Genomic DNA, 22,846 nt, shown 5'->3' on the forward strand with positions numbered 1-22,846 from the left:
TCTTTTCTAGTCCTTTCTTGGGTAAAGAGTGCACAGCACTTCAGGTGTGTCCACATACCCTTCAAAGTTCGATCAAAAGCTCAATGATTGTTACATGACAGTGCATTCATTTCATGGAGTCCCAGCAAATCCCATCCAGAACATCAGTGGAGTTCATGTAGCATGCTCTGATCATTTAATAGTTAATGCACACATTGTGGCCTCTGCTACTTTGGTCATGGCATAGAAAAGGAAGCATCAGATGGCAATAAGCCATTTCCATTCTTCATATGAGCATGAAGCCAACATTTTCTTGACCTATTTGAGAACAAGTAAGAAAAAACAAAGATCCAGCCTGAATGAATGAGCTCGGAATGGCCATCAACCTTCAACCAATTTTAAGATAATGGTAAGATGCACATAAGAAGCCTTGTAGCAAAGTGGATAATGTCCCTGTTGCTGAGCCAGAAGCTCCAGTCTTGAGTCCTATCCTACAACTTGGTGACCATGGAAGGTGTGTTTATAACGTAGTCAGTAAGGTTGATTATTAACTTGTAAATCTTTCCAACACATGCCAGTGGCAGATGATAAGAGCGGGAGAGAATCCTGGTAAGCCATGTGATGGAAAAAATATTGCAGCCTCTACTATCACTATCCATGGCATCAGGCTACAACATGCATGTGCAAGTTGCCACAAAAGCTTGAACTCACTGAGTGAGCTGCAACACACCAGCGCAGTGCACCAAGGTACCCATAACATGGCTTGTTATTAGCATATTAATAGTCATTTGGCGGTACAGAACTTGAGTAAAAAGAGACATGTCAAAGCTTTTTGTCTTGCATTCATCAGGACACTATGCATCACTGGAGAATGCACTAGTGATGGCGACTGATGGTTGGCAGTTAACTGTCAGTCACCATCACTGGTGCATTCTCCATGGCAACGCCTCTACCAATCAGAGTCCACTTGCCAACCAATCAACACTCTCTTCACATACAATATAAATTGTTGTTTTCCCCTTATATTGGTATTCTTGTGAAGTGTCCTGATGAGTGCAAACCAAAAAGCTTCCACATGTCTCTTTTTTCAGCAATATTAGCATATTGATAGTTGTCTCACCTGCTGAGACCAATTCCATTGGAAATGCTGTGTGATGTGGACGGAATAGGCAAACGTTCAGTTTATAATTAATATCCACGGAATTTGCTTTCAGGGAGTCAAAGCAGAGAGAGTTCAGAAGGAGCTGTCCATTTAGCACCGCAGGGTCCAATCTCTTGATTCGGTAGGAAACCAAACCCTGGGCAATAGCCAGCCCAACTCTCTACTTCAATTACCTTTAGGCTTGTTTAGTTCGGTCAACCTGGAGAGTTAGAAGGCCAGCCAGAATGTGGACCATTGCACCTTGGAGCAGAGGGCTGTCCAAAAGTGGTAAGTGGGGGGGAGGATGAGGCAAGGAAGTGTAATTTTTGTAGCTGTATGCAAGTCAATAATTAGAGAGACAGATAGCAACCTTTGTTAGCAGGATCAAGAGTTCCACATGGTATGTTGCCTGGCTGTTGCCAAGGTAAAGAACATTTCAGACTGGTTTGAAATGATGTTGGAAAGGGAGGGGGGTGGTGGGATCCAGTCATTATGGTTAAAGAACAGGACCTAATGGGATATAATATAGTACTGAAGATTTGTGCTCCAGAATTTTCCATGCCCATGGTCAAGCTGTTCCAGTACAACTACAACACTGGCATCCACCCAGCTATGTGTAAAATTGCCCAGTTATGTCCTGTACACAAAAAGCAGGAAAAGTTCAACCCAGCCAATTACAGCTCCATCAGTCCACTCTCAATCATGAGTAAAATGTTGGAATGGGTCATTAACAGTGCTATCAAGTGGCACTTGCTTAGCAATAACTGATGCTCAATTTGGATTCTGTCAGGGTCACTGAGCTTCTGACATCATTGCAGCCTTGGTTTAAACATGGACAAAAAGAGCTGAACACCAGAGGTGAGGTGAGAGTGACTGCCCTTGACATCAAGGTAGCATTTGACCAAGTGTGGCATCAAGAAGCCTTAGCAAAACTGAAAGCAATAGAAATTGGGGGGAGGGTGGTGGAGTGGGAAATTGTCTGCTGGTTGGAGTCATACCTAGCACAAAAGAAGATGGTTGTGGTTGTTGGAGGTCAATTACATCAGTTCCAGGACATCACTGCAGGAGTTCCTCAGGGTAGTGTCCTAGGCCCAACCATCTTCAGCTGCTTCATCAATGACCTTCCTTCCATCATAAGGTCAGAAGTGGGGATGTCCGCTGATGATTGCGCAATGTTCAGCACCATTCACGACTCAGATACTGAAGCAGTCCATGCCAAAATACAGCAAGACCTGGACAATATCTAAGCTTGGGCTGACAAGTGGCAAGTAACATCATGCCACACAAGTGCCAGGCAATGACCATCTCTAACAAGAGAGAATCTAACCATTGCCCCCTGATGTCCAATGGCATTACCATCACTGAATCCCCCACTATTAACATCCTGCGGGTTACCATTGACCATAAATTGGACTAGCCATATAAATACTTTAGCTACAATGGCAGGTCAGAGGCTAGGAATTGTGTGGCGAGTAACTCACTTTCTGACTCCCCAAAGCCTGCCCACCATCTACAAGGAACAAGTCAGAAGTGTGATGGAACATTCCCCACTTGCCTGGATGAGTGCAGCTCCAACAACACTCAAAAAGCTTGACACCATCCAGGACAAAGCAGCCACTTGATTGGCATCCCATCCACAAACATTCACTGTCTCCACCGCCAACACACAGTAGCAGCAGTAAATGTACCACAAAATGCACTGCAGAAACTCACCAAGGCTCCTTAGGCAGCACCTTCCAAACCTATGAACACTACCACCCGGAAGGACAAGAGCAGCAGATATATCGGAACCTGGAAGTTCCCATCCAAGCCCCTCACCATCCTGACCTGGAAATATATCGCCTTTCCTTCATTGTTGCTGGATAAAAATCCTAGAATTCCCTTCCTAGCAGCACTGTGGGTGTACCTGCACCATGGAAACCACAGCGGTTCAAGAAGGCGGCTCACCACTACTTCCTCAAGGGCAATTAGGGATGGGCAATAAATGCTGGCCTAGCCAGCAATGCTCACATCCCATAAATAAATAAAATAAATTCTCTGTTGTAATACCCAAAACAGCTGCAGATTGTTGTTGAGCTAAACAGATTGGAGAGGTGAAGATGTGCTGAAGGAGTGTTGGGGGATGAAGGGTTCCATTTCATCTGATGCTGACACCAGTATTGGGAACAGGGAGGGATTATACTGGAATGGTCTCCACCTGAACTTGCCCAGGACAGGGGTCCAAGGAGAAATCTGAGATTTTTGTTGTCAAAAGTATTAAGGGATAGGGGACAAAGGTATATGCAGTGAAACTGCAGATTAACCATGATCTCATTGAATGGTAGAACAAGTTCAAGGGGCTCAATGGGCTATTCCTGTTCTTAAGCTTCTGTGTTCAGGATCATCAAACCTTTCTCTTACACATTTGATGAATGTATCCAACTTTCTTCTTGCATCATTTCAGGCTAACACTGATGTTCAGAATCCTACAAAACCCATACCTTCTACTTAGTAATTACCCAATGAATCTGTCTTACCTGACCCCAAAATCCATCTTCCAATTCAAAACGTTCTTCAAGTATCTTTAAAAATCCAAGGAATTGTTTGTCTTGATATTCAAAATGCTCTCCAAAGACAATAGAACAGATAATATTGGAGATTGCACAGGTTACAATGAAATGTGGATCAAAAGGAAGTCCTGTATAAAAGATAATAAATTATAACATTTTTCTGAGATGATCCTGGTAATAACACACATTTTGAAACTCTTATATGAACAGATTTTAATGAGGGTGTTAGCAGCTGACTGAAGGCTGATTGTTCATTTCAGATTTAAATCCCTCCATTCGGATTTATTCAAATCCAGGGCCACTTCTCCCCCTTTATGGGAAACCCAGGTCTTTGTTCCCAGTTACTGTAGAATATCGGTAAACAAAGCAAACTCTACAATTCAAATATTGTCCTGCCTGGCTTCCCAGTTCGCTCTCCATTAACTGCAGCTCATTCAAGCTCTACATGGTGATCTGATGTGTAATATACCTTTAAGAAGAATGTTATAATAGAAGATCACATGATCTTATTATCCAATGACAGAGTAGAACGGTTTACCTTAGTCGTTTGTAGTCTGTAGTCAGTAGTGAGTAGTCTAGAGTTAGAGTTGGTAACGTAGAAACAAGGTTTGAGTTGTAAGCACACCAGTGTAGCTGCTGAGTTCCTTTGTAAATAAATAGAAATGTTCTGCATAAGAACTGTCTGCTGATCTGCTATGTCTATGGTATCAACTCGGTCATCCCGAAACAAGCGTGCAACCTGGATCCATTAGTCCAACTAAACTGGTGACCAATGATCCAACACTCTACTGCCCATATCCTAATATCCTGATGCGCACCAAGTCCCATTCATCCATTTCCTCCTTGCTCACTGAATTACTTTAGCTCCCAGACCACCAATGCCTCAATGTTAACATTCTTAGCCATTTTCTAATCTCTCCAAGGCCTTACCCATCCCTATCTCTGAAAACTCTTCCAGCACCAGAACCCTCTGTGAACTCTGTGTTCCTCCAAACTTGGCTTCAAGTGCATCTCCTCACTTCCTTCAATTCACCACTAGTGGTGTACATTGACTACCAAAATGCATTGACTCATAGACTCATAGGAGTTTATAGCACAGGAGGCCATTCAGCCCACCATTTCCACACCAGTCAACAAAGATCTGACAACACTAATCCCATTTTCCAGTGCTTGGCCCATTGCCCTGGGGGCAACACAAGTGAATATCTAAATACTTTTTAAATGTTACAAGAGTTTCTGACTCAACCACCCTTTCAGGCAGTGAGTTCCAGACTCCCATCACCCTCTGGGTGAAAAACTGTCTCCTCAACTCCCCTCTTAGCCTTCTACCTCTTGCCTTAAATCTATGCTACCTGGTTATTGACCCTTCTACTAATGGAAAAAAGTGCCTTCCTATCCACCCTATCTATGCCCCTCATAATCATATACATCTCTATAAAATCCCCTTTCAAACGTCGCTGCTCCAGGGAAACCAACACCAGCCTATCCAATCTTTCCTCATAGCTCAGACACTCCAGCCCAGGCAACATTCTAATAAACCTCCTCTGCACCCTCTCCAGTTCAATCACATCTTTCCTATAATGTGGTGACCAGAATTGCATGCAGTACTCCAGTTGTGGCCTAACCAGAGTTTTATACAATTCCAGCATAACCTCCCTGCTCTTGTAATCTATGCCTCAGCTAATAAAGGCAAGTATCCCATATGCCTTCTTAACCACCTTATTTACCTGCCCTGCTACCCTCAGGGATCTGTGGATATGCACACCAAGATATCTCTGGGCTTCAGTACTTTCCAGGGTCCTACCATTCATAGTGTAATCCCTTGCCTTGTTAGCTCTCCCTGAGTGCATTACCTCACACTTTCCGGTTTGAATTCCATTTGCCACTGCTCTGCCCACCTGGCTAGTCCATTGATATCCTCCTGCCGTTTACGGCTATCCTTCTCCCTACCAATTTTTGTGTTATCCTCAAATTCTTGATCATACCTCCTAATCATTTATGTACTGTGGAACCCCACTAGAAAAAGGCTTCCAGTCACAGAAACATAACCTCTACCATCATCCTATGCTTCCTGTCTCTCAACCAATTTTGGATCTAATGTGCCACTTTGCCTTTGATCCCATGGGCTCTTACTCTCTTGACCAGTCTGCTATGAAGGACCTTATCAAAAGCCTTGCTAAAGTCCATGTAGCTCACATCAAATGCATTACCCTCATCAACACTCTTGATTACCGCCTCAAAAAATTAGATCAAATTCGTCAAACTTGACCTTCCCTTAACAAATCCATGCTGACTATCCCTGATTAACCCATGTCTCTCCAAGTGCAGATATATTCTGTCCCTCAGAATCCTTTTCAGTAACTTCCCCACCACCAAGGTTAGACTCACTGGCCTGTAATTTCCTGGTGTATCCCTTTGTCCCTTTTTAATAATGGGATAACATTAGCAGTCCTCCAATCCTCTGGCACTTCAGAGAGGATTTGAAAAGTATTGCCAGGGTCCCTGATATCTCTTCCTTTACCTCTCTCAACAGTCTGGAATATATTTCATCTGGGCTGGCGGATTTATCCACTTTTAAGGCCACTAAACCCATTAGTACCTCCTCCCTCTCTATGTTAATTTCCTCTAATATTTCACAGTCCTCCACCCTGATGTCTATACCTGCATCTGCCTTTTCCATTGTGAAGACCGATGCAAAGTATTCATTGAGGACTGTACCCAGTCTTCCAGGTCCCCACACACATTACCTCTATGGTCCCTATTGACCCTACTCTTTCCCTAGTTATTCGCTTGCTCTTTACATATTTAAAAATCCTCATTGGGTTTTCCTTGATTCTACCAATGCTTTCCCATGCACTCTCTTAGCTTTCCTAATTTCCTTTTTCAGTTCCCACCTGCATTTTTTACACCCCCCAGGGACTCTGCTGTATTGAGCCCTTGGTATCTGCCATAAGCTTCTCTTTTTTTCTTAATCCTAACCTTTATGTCCCTTGACATCCAGGGTTCTCTGGACTTGGTACCCACCCACCCCCCCACCCCCCCCACCCCCTTTGTCTTTACGGGAACATATTTGTCCTGTACTCTCGCTATTACCTCCTTGAATGCCTCCCACTGCTCTGACACAGTTTTACCTGCGAATAGCTGCTCCCAGTTCACTTGGGCCAAATCGTATCTCATTTTAGTAAAATTAGCCTTTCACCAGCTTAGAACTTTTATTCCCTACCCAACTTTATAATTTTCCATAGTTATTATAAATCTAACTGAGATATGGTCACTATCTACAAAATGCTCCCCTACTGATGCACCTTCCACCTGCCTGGGCTCATTTCCATATACTACACTACTGCCCCTACACTAAAACTATCCCAGTTAACATTTGGGTAGTTAAAAATCCTTTACTACTACTGTCTTTTTATTCTTACACTTCTCTGAAATTTGATTATATATTTGATCCTCTATCTCTCCCTGACTGTTTGGGGGGCATTTGATAAAATGCCACACAACAGATTTCTGAGCAAAGTTATCGCCAATGGAATTAAAGGGACAGTAGCAACATGGATACGAAATTGGCTGAGTGACAAGAAACAGAAAGTAGTGATTATGGATGTTTTTGGACTGGAGGGATGTTTGTAGTGGAGTTCCCCAGGGATTGCTGTTAGAACTATGCTCTTCCTGATTTATATTAATGACCTAGACCTTAATGTACAGGGCACAATTTCAAAATTTGCAAATGATTTGAAACTTGGAAGTATTGTGAACAATGAGGAGGATAGTGTAGAACTTCAAAAGGATATAGATAGGTTAGTGGAATGGGCAGACAAGTGGCATTTGAAATTTAATGCTGAGAAGTGTGAGGTGATTTATTTATGTAGGAATAATGCAGAGAGAGAATACAAAATAAAGGGTACAACTCTAAAGGGGGTGCAGGAGCAGAGACATGGGTGTATATGTACATAAATCACTGAAGGTGGCAGAGCAGGTTGAGAGAGCATTAATAAAGCAAATGGCATCCTGGGATTTAACAATAGGGGCATAGTATACAAAAGCAAGGAAGTTTTGTTAAACCAGTATACACCACTTGTTCAGCCTCAACTGGAGTCTTGCATCCAGTTCTGAGCATAACTCTTTAGGAAGGATGTGAAGGCATCAGAGAGAGTGCAGAAAAGATTCCCGGGAATGGTTTCCATGTAGAAAGATTAGAGGACTGTTCTCATTGGAGAAGTGAAGATTAAGATATTCAAAATTCTGAGGGTTTTAGGCAGAGTATATATAGGGACAAATTGTTTCCATTGTTGGAAGGATCGAGAACCAGGGGGCACAAATTTAGGGTAATTGGGAAAAGAAGCAATGGCGACATGAGGAAAATCTTTATCACACAGTAAGTGGTTAGGATCTGGGATGCACTGTGTGAGAGTTTGGTGAAGGTGGGATCAATTGAAGTTTCAATTTGATCATTTTCTGAAAAGGAAAAAAAATGCAGGGCTATGGGGGAAAGGCAGGGGAGTGATACAAGAAGAACTGCTCCATCAGAGGGCCAGTAGAGATATGTAGGGCCGAATGGCCCCCTTCTGTGCTGTAACCATTCTATGATTCTATGAATATACTTGAATACACTCAACAACTGATCATCCATAACTCTCTGTAGTAGAGAATTCTAAAGGTACACAAACCTTTGTGTGAAGAAGTTTCTCCCTTATTCTGAGACCGTGACTCCTAGTTCCAGGCACTCTAACCAGGGGAAACATCCTCCCAGAATTTACCCTGTCAAACCCATTAAGAATTTTATATAGCTTAATTTCAATAAGAACACAACTTATTTTTATATGCTCTAGGAGATATAGGCTTCAACTTCTCCTCAAAGGACAAAGCCCTCATCCCAGGAATCAGTCTAGTGAGCATTGGTGCACTCCTTCTAAAGCAAGTATGTCCTTCTTTAGGCTAAAAACACCAAAACTGTATGCAGTATTCCTGGTATGGTTTCACTAAGGCCTTATATAATTGGACTAATTCTTCACTGGATCAAAGTCCTAGAACTCCCTTCCTAACAGCACTGTGAGTGTACCTACACCACATGGACTGCTGCGGTTCAAGAAGGCAGCTCACCACCACTTTCTCAAAGTGGCCAATAAAAATGCTGGCCTAGCCAGCATTGCCCATGTCTCAAGAATGAATAAACAATAATAACTCTTATACTGCAACTCCTTTTTAACAAAGGCTAAAATACCATTAGATAATTAGCTAATTGCTTGTTGTACCTGCATATTAACTTTCTGTGATTATGCCCAAGTAGAGGCTATCACATTCACTTTACATTCGAAAAGTCTCCGCTTCGAAACTGGACAGAAACATTATCAAAGTTTGCCCATTTAAGTGAGAGAAAAGCTACATCTTGTCCAAGTGTCTCTTAATATCAACATTTCCCAGACTCTCACATTATGTTCTAATTTTCTGTTCCTCCTACCAAAGTGGATAACATCACATTTCTGCACATTACATTCCATATGCCAAGTTCTTGCCCACTTACCCTGTATATATTCTTTTGCAGCCTCTTTGCTTCCTCTTCAGAACTTTCTTTCCCACCTAATGTTGTAACGCCCCAAGCACTGACCCTTGTAGTGCCCTACTAGTTACAAACTGCTAACTTGAAAATGACCTATTTATTCTTGCTCTGCTTCTTGATGGTTAACTAATCTTCAGTCCATGCTAATATGTTACCCTCAATCCCATCTGCCCTAATTTTGTTGATAACCTCATGTGTGTTTGCTCAACCTTCATAGTTGCTCAACCTTCAAATTTGGTTTGCCCAGTCTGTGTGAAGATTTAAGTTCCTATGATAACTGTATTACCCTTAGTACATGCACCTAGAATTTCCTGACTTATGTTCTGCCCAACACTGCAACTGTTTTTAGGGGCTTATGAGTGTTTCCAGGGCTGTTTCTGCTCCTGAGTTCATAGCTTGATTTTTTGATCTAACACCCTTTCTCTCAACTATCTTTACCTCTTCTATTAGGACAATTCCTCCAATTTCTCCATTTTGTCCATCCCTTCTAAAAGTCAAATATCCTGGAATGTTTAATACCCGACCTAATAGTAATTAGACCAATCCCATTAATTTCTACCTGTGCTATGAATTCATCTATTTTGTTGCAAATGATTGGCACATTCAAATGCAGTGCCTTTAAATTTATTCTCTAATTTTCCCTGATGTCATCCTAGTCTCTAATGCTTCATTGCCTTTGTTAAGCTCTCAAGACATTCCTGACACACTATATATTTTCACCTAAATTGGTACATTGCTCAAAGCCAGTGAATTGCTTTCGAACTTACTCTTTCCTCAATCCTCCCGCCATTCCCTTTATTAGTTTAAAGCCCGACCTTGATACTTGGCCCAGTCCTGTTTGAATGGAGCCCATTCCAAGCGAACAGCTCCCTCTTTCGCTGGTACTGATGCCAGTGCCCCATGGATTGAACTCTTGTCTCCCACATCACTCTTTCAGGCACATATTTAACTTTCTAATCTATTGAACCTCATGCCAATTTGAGTGTGGCTCAGGTGAAAATCTGGAGAATATTACATCTGAAGCTATGAGTCTCAATTTTAACCCAAGTTCCCAAACTTTCTCAGCAGAACCTCATTCCTAGTTCCATCTATATCATAGAAAAAAATTATATCTTTGGTTAAGAGTTTTGTTACCTATCCTAACAGGGTGTCACTGTTTGTTTGACTACACGCCTGTGAAGCACTTTGGGCATTTTACAACATTTGAAATGCTACATAAATGCAAATTGTTGCTTTTAAGTTCTGAGCTGCCATCAGAAACAGCTGCCAGAGGCCTCCGGCTCTGTAAGGGAGCCCGGCTGCATCTAGATGGAAAAGAGTAAATTTTCCAGATGTGCTAGCAGGTTGCCAGCAGCTCCTTTACAGACCCTCCGATCTGAAGAGACTGACCGACCACCTCAGGTTCCAAGGTCCCTTGGGGCTATTCCTTTTCTGTCAGACAATGGTGGGAGTGTTACACAATAGTGGTTTGATTTGAAATGATCTCATCTCAAAGAGTTGAGTGTTCAGTTGAACAGTTCAATAAAATGCCTGTCAAGGGCAAAGGGGGCAGAACTCCAAAACTCTAACCTTCACCCAATTTTCTTTCTATCAATCAGTCCAAAAACTGGTGCACACAGGGTGCATTGAAGAGTTTTTAAAAATTCATTCATGGGATATATGTGTCAGTAGTAATGCCAGCATTTACTGCCCATCCAAATTGCCTTTGAGAAGAAGGTGGTCAGGTGTTTTCTTGAACCACTGTAATCTGTGAGGCACAGGTACACCTACTGTGCTATTAGGGAGGAAGTTCTGCAATTTTGACAAGGGATGGTGAAAGAGCGGCAGAATATATCCAAGTCAGAGTGGTGTGTGACTTGGAGGGGAACTTGCAGGTGGCGGTGGCGTCCCCATGCATCTGCTGCCTTTGTTTCTTCTAACTGATAGAGTTGTGACTTTGGAAGGTGCTGTCAAAGGATTCTTGGTGAGTTGCTGCAGTGCATCTTGTAGATAGTACACATTTCTGCCATTGGGCGCTGGAGATGGAGGGAGTGAATGTTTAAGGTGGAGGATGGGCGCAGTCAAAGGAACTGCTTTGCCCTCGATGGTGGGGAGCTCCTTCAGTGTTGTGGGAGCTGCACTCATCCAGCAAGTGGGGAATATTCCATCACACTCCTGACTTGTGCCTTGTAAATGGTGGACAGGCTTTGGGAAGTCGGGAGTTGAGTAAAATCAGCCACATTGAGCACAACATAAAACAGAAAGCTCCTTGGAATCTGCTCACCTTTTTCATCTTCAAATTCTTTGTTTAAAAATCCAACCTCTTCTACAATTTGCATCTCCAGAGATTTTTTCCCGAGCCCAAAATTTCTCAGTGTCATAAGTGAAAACTTCCTCTGCTCTCTTCACCATTGGCCATATCTTGCAAAGACAATACCTACAGGGGTACAACAGAGAGTTATTTTTGCTCTTTTCTATATTATTTATAAAGATGTGTCTGAGAATGCTGGGAACTGGTTAAGTTTACCAAAATGTGACACGAGTCAGATATAGAACTCTTACACTGCTTGTTTGTGGTTTAAAATGAACTAATCTGTGAGCTAAGCATATGCCCAGAGAGCATTCCCACTGTCTCCTTCCATTCTCTGGTCTAAGTGATGATACATGGGATGTCTGCAGGTCTTCCCTCTCTAACACATACTGAATAAACTGCCTCTCAGCTCCTGCCTTTCTCCGTCTGTGTCACTTGACCACTGTTGATAGGCAACAGTAAGGCTCTTCTACTTTGCTTTTGAAACCCCGAACTCTCAACCCTCTTAGCCCATCTCTTAAACCTCAGGGCAGGATTTTTAGATCAGCTTGCGGACGTGCGCCCAACCCAATCGGTCGCAAAATCACACGCGACGATGTCGGGCGAGCATCCTGACGTCATCCTGTGCTTGTGCGATATTTCGTTCGGCAGGTGCACGCAAAAGTTGAGAAGCGTGCCCACCGATAACTAAGAGGTCTATTAAGATCACTTAAGTTGTAATTGTCTCTGATTTTTCGTGGTCCGTCCAACCGGGGGAATCAGCCAGGCTGACTTTGCATTTTTCATGGAACCTCATCCAAGGGCAGGGTGAGGTGACTGATTGTGATGCTTGGACATTTTTTTCCTGATTTTACAAACCTTATTTAACTGTTTTCAAGCCTTCAGCTCCCTGAGGCAGCTCTCTGTCTTCAGGGAGCTTTCATGCAGCGCTTGCTCACGTCCACGCTTATGTCAGCTCCCACCCTCCTCCCGCCCCTAGCCTGGCAGTGCTGAACGCTATTAATTGGCCAGCCAGTATGAAATCACGGTGGGGGGGGCCAATCGCGGTCTGTTCCCCGGCCAATTCCGGACCCGCCGATCACGCTCTCCTGCCGACCTAAACATTCTGCCCTAGGGTTTGTAAAATCTCATTAAAAATGTATATTATATATACATATATATAATCTTTATATATTTCACACATATAAATATATATACATATAAATATTTCACTCATAAATATATATAAATATTTCACACATATATATATAAATATTTCACACATATAAATATATATATAAATATTTCACACATATAAATATATATAAATATTTCATACATATAAATATATATTTATAATTTTTTCACACAGATAAATATATATATATAAATATTTCACACATATAAATATATACATATATAAATATTTCACACATATAAATATAAATATATAAACAAACCCAAAAGACTGACCTTTTAACCACAGGTTCTTCCAGACTTCTAGGCACAAAGGCTCATAACCCAACCCTACATGAAACTGAAACCACTCTCCCTTCTTTAACACACAAATACATATATATATATAAAAATTCAACTTAAAAATTATACATTGTTCATCACAAGCCCAATGTGAAATCAAGCATCGCTAGACCTTGGTTCTTTGGGATGAGGTGGGCCAAAGGGATCAAGTGTCAGTAGCATGGGAACAATTAGGGACAGTGATCATTGTATCATAAGTTTTGGTTGGCTATTGCAAAGGACAAGGAGCAATGCAAAATAAGAATAATTAAATGGGGTAAGAATGGATCGTACCCGGAGAAATTGGAATTAAAAATTAGCAGGCAAAATTGTAACTGAACAATGCGCTGCCTTCAAGAACTTCCAAGTTTTGTATCATCTGCAAATTTTGAAATTGTGCCCTGCACACCAACGTCTAGGTCATTAATATATATCAGGAAGAGCAAAGGTTCCAACCCTGACCCCTGGGGAACTCCACTACGAACCTTCCTCCAACCTGAAAAACATCCATTAACCACCACGCTCTGTTTCCCGCCACTCGGCCATTTTCATATCCGTGGCCGGGATTTCCGATGTCTGCAAGCATCCGGTGTGTTCTGTGTCATGAGTGGACAAAATGGCGAAAAGGCCAAAAATTGTTTTCATAACATCATAAAACCAGTTTGCAATTGTCCGCTCAGCCTGTCAATGACAAGCTGCGTTCCCCGCCATTGGACTTCAGGAACCTCATTGTAATGCATTAGGATATCATTATAAGGCTAGCCCGCCAGACTCATCCCCCTTGCTAGATCGTCCACCCATGGTGGCAGGAAAACATGCTGTTGCAGAACACGTCTTGACAAGTGTGACGTGCAAAGGTCAGGACTTACCACCAGGGCCTTGTTCACATTGCGGACATCCGAGGAGCAGAAGATGCTGGAGCCCAACAGCAACGGCACACTGGAGGAATGCCCAGGGCATGCTGGGTGGATTCTCATAGACATGGCTTTGCTGTAAAGCAGCTCACAGAAGGTGGAAAGTCACCGTTGATGCTCACGACGGCTGATGGTCAAGGAGGTGGCAGAGGAAGGTCTAAGATCGACTGGGAGAGTAAAAGATGTTGGTGGGGTAAATGAGGTTGGGGGGGGGAATGAACGTGTTGGGGGGATGAGGTTGGGAGTGGGGGGAATGAAGGTGTCAGAGGTGAGATTGGGAGGGGGTGGAGGGAGTAAGGGGGGAGGATGGGGTAACAGGAGAGAAGATGGCAACTGTGGAGGTGGGTGTAAAGGGGGTGGAAGTTGAAAGGGAAGGAGTTTGGATGGGGGAAGGAATCCAGGAGAGGAATGTATGCAGAGAGAGGAGGGAGTCCAGGGGGAGGAAGGATTGCAGAGAGGGGAAGGAGTCCAGGGGAAGGAAGGAGTGCGGAGATGGGAGGGAGTAAAGCTGGAGGAAGAAGTGAGGGTGCCTGAGGGAGTCAGGAGGGGGGAAGGAGTAAGGCTGGAGGAAGATGTGAGACAGGAGGAAGAGGTAAGGCTGGAGGAAGGAGTCGGGAGGGAGGAAGGACTAAGGGTTGTGGAAGAAATACGGGTGTCTGAGGGAGTCAGGAAGTGGGAGGGACTAAGCGAGGGGAAGTCCGGGTGGGTGGGAAACTAAGTTTTGGGTGTGGGGGGAAGGGATTCTGGGGGTGGGGAAGAGGTCCAAAGGGTGGGAAGGAGTTCCAATGGAGGGCTCTGGAGGTCTGAAAGGGTTCTGGGGTGGAGGAAGGTGTTGGGAGGGTGAAAGGGCTTCTGGGGGGGAAGCGGTCCAGAGGGACGGGAAAGGGGTTCTGGGGAGGATGTCCAGGTGAACATGCAAGAGAGGGGTGTGAAGGGTCCATAACTGCCTCCTAGGGAATGAACTGAGGGTGGGTGTGATATGAGGGAATGGTGAGAGTGACCAAGGGCAGAGTGAGGCGGTAGGGTGAGAGGGTGAGGGTTCGAGGGTAGTGGTAGAAGTGACGGAACGGGTGATTAGTGGGGATCTGGAGACAGACACGGATCCTGGGGTTGGGAAGGATGAGGTCAGTGAGGTTGATGTGGATGGGGGTGAGATTTTCAGGAAGGAAGGGAATGTACATGTTCACCTGGACATCCCTGAAGGAAAGGGCTGTGGCTGATAGGTCATGAGAGGAAGTGGAAGGTGATGCCGGTGGGGTCAACTGTGATGGGAAAAGGAAATGGATGACTGGCAGAGGGGAAAAGACAGAGGAATGCACAATAAAACAAATCAAGACTATGCTATCTAAATCAAAAGTAAAATGAGAATTGTGGTGGGCGAGATCAGTTGCTGCATGGGAGTGTGATCAGTGGGTGGATGGAGATTCAGGCCAGCTCAGATGGACAACTGAAAGCCAACCCCAGCAGGCAGCATTCAAAATGTTCAGGACATTGAGGTGAGTGCGATGTGGGAAGGATCCACTTGCGTGGGAGAGTAATTGCATGAGGCTCTAAAAGGCCCTGCCACAAACATACTTCTCCCTCCAGAATCACTCATTGGCCAGCTGCTCTCTCTGTGGTGACAGAGGATGAGGTTGAGGGAGTCACAGGCAAAGGGGATTCGATGGGAGAGGACATCCTCTGAGATTCCTGAGTGAATGACCCAGGGGTGTCCAGCTGCCACTCCTCCCTTCAGGTGCCCCAGCACCCCAGCCTGACTCATTGAGGGGAAGGAGTATCAGGAGGGATGTCGAGGTGCCCTGTTTCCCTCTCGTGCTGCCACTGCAGGAACTCACCCATGGCTCCCGCGATGGAGTGCAGGTCAGCACACATCTCCACGTTCTGCTGGATGAGGGTCTCTATGGTGTCCACCATCCTCCCCATGGAGACCTCCAGACGCACATGTGGGCACCACTTCATCAGGGAGCAGGCGGATGCTCTCCTCCAATCCCCAGCAGTCCTCTGAGTGCCAGGGAGCTCGGCAGAACCTGCCTCCTACTGCTGCGGATACGTGTCTGTGCAGTGACCACCTGATTGTGAACCCAAGCCTGCTCTAGATCTAGGTCCCACCAAGGTGTGTGTCTCTGTGCTGGTGCAGGGTGTGGGTAAGCGCTGTGACAGGTCTTCCAGGCTGCTTATTTCCAACTCTTCAATGGAGGAGGTGTCCTCTTGGCTGGAGGTGAGGACCGGGATGGAGATGGGGGACTGGCTGGCTGAGCATGTCGGTTGCTTGGCAGAGCTCCCTGTGAACCAAATTGGAGGTAATTAGTGCATGGCAACAGAGTCAAAAGCAGGAGAGAGAGCACTCACAGTTGGGTTGAGAGAGGGATGATGAGGTGCAGGATCCTTATGAGGGTGTTCACCGCTGACCTCACCGTCACCACAGGCACAGTGTGATGGCACACTCCTCAAAGTGAGTGAGGGGTCAAATGTGTGCCACTTGACCCCTGGTCTGGGACCTCTCCCTACTGATGTCAGCAGGCTTCTCCAGCATGAAAACAGATGGAGAGATTGTACGTAGGACACATGGCATTGCATGGAATGTTCATGTGATGAGCGGAGCCATGGATAGGATGAGGACACGAGCTCCAGAGGGTATGAGCCTGATAGAGATGTGAGGGTGTGTGTGAGAGTTAGTGGTTTTGTCCCTTGAGGTGTGATATCCCTGTGGGTGTGTGATGGGCTTGTGAGGGTGTGAGTTGAGAGTGATGAGAAGAGTGAGTTGCCTTGGCAGAATGGATGATACCATTCATCCTTTTTTGGCACTGTGAGGCTGTCCTCTTTTGCAGGGCATTGGCATTGACCACCACTGCCTCCCCGTCCCAAGCTGGATCAGTGAGGTTTCTGCCCATCCTGCGGCCAGAGCGGGGGTAGAGGAGATCTTGGCGAGCCTCCACTGCATCCAAAAGGCGTCAAAGGGACACGTCATTGAACCTGGAGCCTGCAGTCTTTTTCCCTTTCAAGGCCATGTCTTCTTTGCTGGAAAGCACTGAGACGTTTGCGCGTGGCTGGACTTTAAATATTGCGCCTGGTGTGCTGAAGCAGCGGGTTGGTGGTGTGGTGCGTGAATGAGAGTCTGCCGCTATGGAAACGGTGTGTTTCCCAGGAATGCATAAGTAATGCAGCAGGTTTGGGACAATACGGCATGAAAAGCTGCCACTGCGGCTGGAGAGTAAAACATCATTTTACCCATCGACTCCCACACTTAGTGCAAATCTGGGTTGATTCCGCCCCATGTTGCTCCCTTTTATTCCATTTTTTTTTTGCCCAGCTTGCTATCCATTCTGCTACTTGTCCCCTGACCGCACATGTTCTGACCTTAACCATGAATTTACAATGTGCTACCTTATCAAATGAAAGCTTTTTCAGAAACATCATTACCTTTATCTACCCTTTCTGTCACATCTTCGAATAATACAACAGAGTTGGTTAGGCATGGCAGGAGTCCTTCATACATTATTTTAAAACTCCATTCCCTGTATCTCTCTCACTACCTCTTTTTGCCAGTTTATTTCTGGGCAATTCAAATCACCAGTGATTATTATTCCATGCCCTTTACTTATTTCACATTTTTGTTGACATATTTCTTTCTCCATCTCCTTTCCACGATTAGGTGCTGCTATAAGGATATCTGCAAGCAAGATGAAGATGGCAGACATTGACACTGATAACTGGGAGACAGTCACTGATGATCATATCCAGAGGCTGACTGTCTGGAAGAGGAGAGCAGAAATGAAAAGCTCAGCTGGCTGAGAAGGAGGCCCTGAGAAAACAGGGGCCAGTGAATCGTGCATCTTCACAGCCTACTGTCTTCCTCAGCTGCAAAAGCAGCAGAGACTGCCATACCAGAGTAGGGCTCCTGAGCCACACCAGGCAATGCTTGACACAGATTTGAACACCATGGTGCAAACCATCGTCTTACAAGATAGAAGGCTGCCACTAACTTCTACTATGGGATGGTCTGCAGTATATGCCTGATAGTGGGAACGATCCCTTCCTATCTTTGACATCAATCTCAAAGGCACAGTAAGATCAGTTCCACTCACTATTCACATAATCCCCTGCAAGCTGAGAAGATAAGGAAGTGTTGATTATCTACTTAAGAAACAACTTAAATCAATTCGAAACAAAAGTAAAGCTACAAAAGGAAGTATTCAGACTAAATAATAACCAATCTAATAAAACCTAGTTTCTGAGATTGTCTCTGAAGCCTGGAACATCGATACCTTCTCCTGTGTGCTTAAACACATCTTCATATACTGGTAAAGCTGGCTGATCAGCAAAATTCTCTGATTTCTTCACCAGTGCCTCTTTTAGGGTTTTGTAGCCATTCAGTATCACTTTGACCATCCGAACTGTACACTGACCACATTGCCATATTGCTTCCACAGCTTAAAAATAGGAATAAACAGAATTAAATGGGGGATAACATAAACCTATTATTGTAGGTTTATATTGATCACTTATAGGTCAGTTACAACATTGATCAGAGATACTGCCTTTTGGAATGATTCCAGACACAGCATATCCTGTAACCCAGTATTGGAATTGTTTGGCACTCCTGCCCCAGTTGGTGCTGGGCTTCAGGGACATTGGCATTCCATCCATGTGTCATTGTATGTGATGGGCAAGGGTGGATTGGATCCTTCATCTGCAGTGATTGTTTTCCTCGGCTAATCCTCCATCCAGTGAATCCGACACTGAATATGATAAATGCTGTAATACCTCAGCTATGTGCAAATAGATGGAGAAACATTCAAAATATACACTAAAGTGTAAAGGTAGTGTGTCAGGTAATTTCTTGCTAGGCAGCAATCTGTCTGAAAAACATCATTTTACCATTGATTTATACACTGGATAGATCTTCCAGTTCCTCACTGTGGCGAGGTAACAGGCCCACTGTGAGTGCAGATCCAGTTTATTGTGGGTCCTTGGTGCCTTGCCATGGGGAAGACTCTGAAAGCCAATAGAGTACCACACTTCACAAAAGCTGCACAATGGCTTCTAGCACACCAGCACAGCCTTAAAAATAAAGTCACAGTTTCTAAAACTGCCCTGAATACAGGTCTGTGTCCAGTGGTTACATCAAAGTGGGAGTGGGTTTATCACATTTTAAGCTGCAGGTATACGCAACATTCTGCCATTTGTAAATCAGAAGATTGTGGGAATTTTCCTACATTTCTTCAGAAGTATTGGGCTATTGTATTGGTCCAGACAAACTAATTGTTATACAAAAACAGAATTACCTGGAAAAACTCAGCAGGTCTGGCAGCATTGGCGGAGAAGAAAAAAGTTGATGGTTTGAGTCCTCATGACCCTTCAACAGAACTGAGTGAAATTAGGAGAGGGGACTCTTCTCCTAATTTCACTCAGTTCTGTTGAAGGGTCATGAGGACTCAAAATGTCAACTTTTTTCTTCTCCACCGATGCTGCCAGACCTGCTGAGTTTTTCAGGTAATTCTGTTTTTGTTTTGGATTTCCAGCATCCGCAGTTTTTTGTTTTAAAACTATTTGTTATGTTGATTTATGGTTGTTATGACAATACAGAAGCATTCTTCATCAACCCCATAGTTTACAGAAATTTCTCTACTCTCCCCAAGTTCACAGAAGCACTCTTTACCCCTCCCTACAGGTCACCCTTCACCCCAGTTTATATTTGTTCCCTTTCTCACTCAGTTGTGATTCACAGCCCACAAAATTGGGCTCTGTGACACCCTAGTTTCAATGATATGCGTCCATTTTAGTACCAAAATGACATCTGCTCCGCACATACGCACTTCCAGTATGGGCCCTGTTGCATACCATATTGGTAAGTGTTAGGGGGAAGAAAGTAAATGAGAATTTATGATAAGGGAGAATTCATTATAAGAGAATGAATTACTTAAGTTAGAATCTATAGGCAGGCCAGCGCAAATCAGTAAATCAACAATTAAACAGTTAAACCAGATGAACCTTATACACTCTCAAACTTTGTACACCCTCAGGATTTGCAATCACCAGCAAGGTCCTGGGAGTTAGAGTGGAGTCAGAGGATGGCAATAACATAGATTAGGTGTGCTCTTCAACAGATAGGGGAAGGACAAATAGTCCCAGCTTAGATAGGAAGGCAGGTCTCTGCCTGGGTGCAAGTAGGGTCAGATGATGCATGTACCTTTGTACCAGAGACCTGTCTGTTTAATGTAAACCTATATGTTGACAAGATCGGAATCTGTATGTGACCAATAATGTATAAATATGGCGAACACCTGTAGCTCAGCAGAGTACTGTCTCAAGCTGTATTGAGATGGTGCCCTCCTTGCACTTGCTCGAATAAACGATCGAAACCTATATCTGAGTCTCCTGTGGTCCGTTTGTCAAAGTTACCAGTGAGGGTATTAGTGCAGGCATTATGAGCTTGCACCAGAAGTATGCAGAGTAGGAAAATTGTAGCATCAGTCAAGCACATAAGGCTGATTTGATGTCAATGCTACCATTTTTGACCTCACCTCTCCAGCTAATGCCTTCTCTTAAACATGCATGACTCAACATGCATTCGGCAACAGGAATACCCAAACCAGCATTACTTAAACGGATCTTCAACAACTTTCAGGTTAGCCTCTGACTAATTCCCACTGGCTCCGTTTAACATTGTGGTAGTGTTTGGTGGTTTGCACAGTTGGTTAAACTTGGGGAAGTCAAGAAGAGGTGGTGCTAATTGTGAAGAAGGTCTTAGTTGTAACTGAAAGGATTCTAGTCAGGCCACTTGCTCCCAGTCATGGGTACTATAGTTACCACCCATCTTGGCCTGCAGTTTGAAAGGGAGATAAAACATAAGAACAGAAGGAATAGGAGCAAGAGTAGGCCAGTCAGCCCCTCGAGCCTTCCCCGCCATTCAATAAGATCATGGTTGAACTGCCCCAGGCCTTAACTCCTCTTTCATGCCAGCTCCTCATAGCCCTCAACTCCCCGATATTTCAAAAATCTATCTACCTCCTCTTTAAATACTTTCAGTGATCTAGCCTCCACAATCCTCTAGGGTAGAGAATTCCAGACATTCATGACCCTCAGAGAGAAAAATTCCCTCCCATCTCAGCTTTAAATGAGTGTCCCCTTGTTCTGTAACTATGTTGCTTAGTTCGCGATTCCCCCACTAGTGGAAGCATCTTCTCAACATCTACCCTGTCAAGCCCCCTCAGAATCTTGTACAATTCAATAAGATCACCCCTCATTCTTCTCAACTCTAATGAATAAAGGCCTAACCTGTTTAGCCGTTCTTGATAAGTCAACTCCTTCATCCCAGGAATCAGCCTAGGGAATCTCTTTTGAACTGCCTCTAATGCCAGTATATCATTTTTTAAATATAGGGACCAAAACTGTACACAGTACTCCAGGTGTGGCCTCACCAACACCCTGTACAGTTGTAGCAAGGCTTCTCTATTTTTAAATTCCAATCCCCTAGCAATACAGGCTAAAATTCCATTTGCCTTCTTAATTACTTGTTGCGCCTACATGCTAACTTTTTGTGTTTCATGCACAAGAACACCCAGTTGCCTCTGTGCTGCATTTTTTTTTGGAGTCTCTCGCCACTTAAATAATAGTCTGCCTTTTGATTTTTCCTACCAAAGTGCACAGCCTCATACTTTCCTACATTAAACTCCTTCTGCCAAGTTTTTGCCCACTCAGTCAACCTATCTATATCCCCTTGCAGATTCCTTATGTTCTCATCACAACATGCCCTCTCACCTATCACCTATGTATCATCAGCAAATTTGGAAACATTACAATCTGCCCCCTCCTCCAAGTCATTAATATAGATAGTAAATAATTAAGCCCCTAGGATTGATCCTTGTGGCACTCCACTAGTTACGTTTTTCCAACCTCAGAAAAATCCATTAATCCCGATTCTCTGTCTTCTGTGTGTTAACCAATCCTCAATCCATGCTAATACATTACCCCCAATACCGTGCAATAACCTTTTACAAAGCACCTTAGTAAATGCCTTCTGGAAATCCAAATAGACTACATCTACTGGTTCCCCTTTAACAACTCTGCTTGAGGCAGAGGCAGCAAAGAATAGGAAAGCTGCTCACAGAGGAGGGAGAGAGGGGTTTTAACAGATTATTTCCACCTAGGGTCTTCCAGGAGCACTTCTCTTACCTCCGCCCAAGCCAGGAAGAGTACATGGCATTTGCACTTTATAAAGGAGGAGCTCACAAAACTCTGCCACCTCTGGTAACCAGACCTACAACCTCAGAGCAGGACGAGGACAGTGCTTCCAATGCCTGTGAAGGTAACTGGGCTCTTAATTTCTTCACATTGGTATATGTCCAGGCTGGAGCAGGTGATGTCTCTAACATTTTCCAGTTCGCCATCCATAACAACATCAGAGAGAGGACAGAAGCTCTTTTGGCCAGGACAGGGGAGTTTGTTATGTTCTCTCTGAGAGAAGCAGACTTCACCAGGGTAGCAGGTTTCTCCATGGTGCTGGGTGCCATCGATTGCACAAAGGTGGGGTTGTGTGGGCGCTGGATGGAAATGCTGAGATGTACCACAAAGACAGAAGCTTTTATTGTTCAGTTGGTGTGAAGCCATAATCAACATATCAGGGTAGCAATCGCTCGTTATTCTGGCAGCAGTCAATATGCTTACATTCTGCATGCAACTGCTGTTGCAACAATCTTTCAGACAATATGTCAAATGAGGGGGATTGTGTTGATTTTACATCTGGCTTATGACCCCCCTCTGCAGCCACACTACATGTGGCCACCATGCGTACAATGAGATCCAAAAGATGAGAATAGATCATCTTTATTTACCCTCTTGCATCCTTCTATTGTTTAAATTATCTCAATTCAATCTCACGGAAATATAAGCTAAGGTTAATTTTTCCTGTTAAGA

General features: G+C 44.1%; 1 pseudogene; it reads right to left on the bottom strand.

Annotated features, from left to right (window-relative positions):
* Nucleotides 1–22,846, bottom strand: part of LOC121282864 — a 67,250-nt pseudogene that overhangs the window by 31,396 nt on the left and 13,008 nt on the right.

Source organism: Carcharodon carcharias, chromosome 10, assembly GCF_017639515.1.
Source record: "Carcharodon carcharias isolate sCarCar2 chromosome 10, sCarCar2.pri, whole genome shotgun sequence".
In the NCBI taxonomy this organism is placed as follows: domain Eukaryota; kingdom Metazoa; phylum Chordata; class Chondrichthyes; order Lamniformes; family Lamnidae; genus Carcharodon; species Carcharodon carcharias.